Genomic DNA, 938 nt, shown 5'->3' with positions numbered 1-938 from the left:
AAAATAAAGACAAGCAAAATTTCAGTTTAATGTGTCAAAGGATATGCATTTTGTTTTCAGTTCCAAGAATTTCTAGAAACCTAATTAATTTTTTTTATTTTTCCTCAAAATGACTAAGGTAATAAATGGGATGTCAGACTTTCCTTCTGTGGTAATTAAGAGAGGACAGTGTGTTATGTACAACTCCACTTGCTGTTACAAGAGGCTTTTAGCATCCACTATTATTTATTACACTAGAGGCCCGGTGCACGAAATTTGTGCATGGGAGCCAGGGTGGAGTTCCCTCAGCCTGGCCTGCACCCTCTCACAATCCGGGACTGCTGGCTCCTAACCATTCACCTGCCTGCCTGCCTGATTGCTCCTAACCACTCTGCCTGCCTCCCTCATCACTTCTAACCACTTACCTGCCTGCCTGATTAGACCTAACTGCTCTCCTGCCTGCCTGATCACCCCTAACTGCTCACCTGCCTGATCACCCCTAACTACTCTGCCAGCCTGCCTGATCACCTTTAACTGCTCGCCTGCCTGCCTGATTGCCCATAACTGCCTCTACCTTGGCCCCTGCCATGACAGCTTCATCTGGAATGATGTCCGGAAGGTAGTTTGGCTGTCTGGTCTAATTAGCATATTATGCTTTTATTATTATAGCTAGGCTAGGATTGGTGCCTGCCCAGCTGCAAGGAGATATTAATAGACTGAGATAGGTGGGGGAGAGGAGGACCTTTACATTCCGATTATATATATACTAGAGGCCCGGTGCACAAAATTTGTGCACTCCGGGGGGCAAGGGGGTTCCTCAGCCCAGCCTGTGCCCTCTCAAAGTCTGGGACCCCTTGGGAGATAACGACCTGCTGGCTTAGGCCTGCTCCCGGGTGGCAGGCCCAATCCCTAGGTGCCGCCCCTGGTCCGGCTCAGACCAGGGCCCATTGGGGGGTTGG

This window comes from Myotis davidii, unplaced genomic scaffold (assembly GCF_000327345.1).
Source record: "Myotis davidii unplaced genomic scaffold, ASM32734v1 scaffold76, whole genome shotgun sequence".
In the NCBI taxonomy this organism is placed as follows: domain Eukaryota; kingdom Metazoa; phylum Chordata; class Mammalia; order Chiroptera; family Vespertilionidae; genus Myotis; species Myotis davidii.
The sequence above is the reverse complement of the archived record's forward strand: the minus strand, read 5'-3'. Positions refer to the sequence as shown.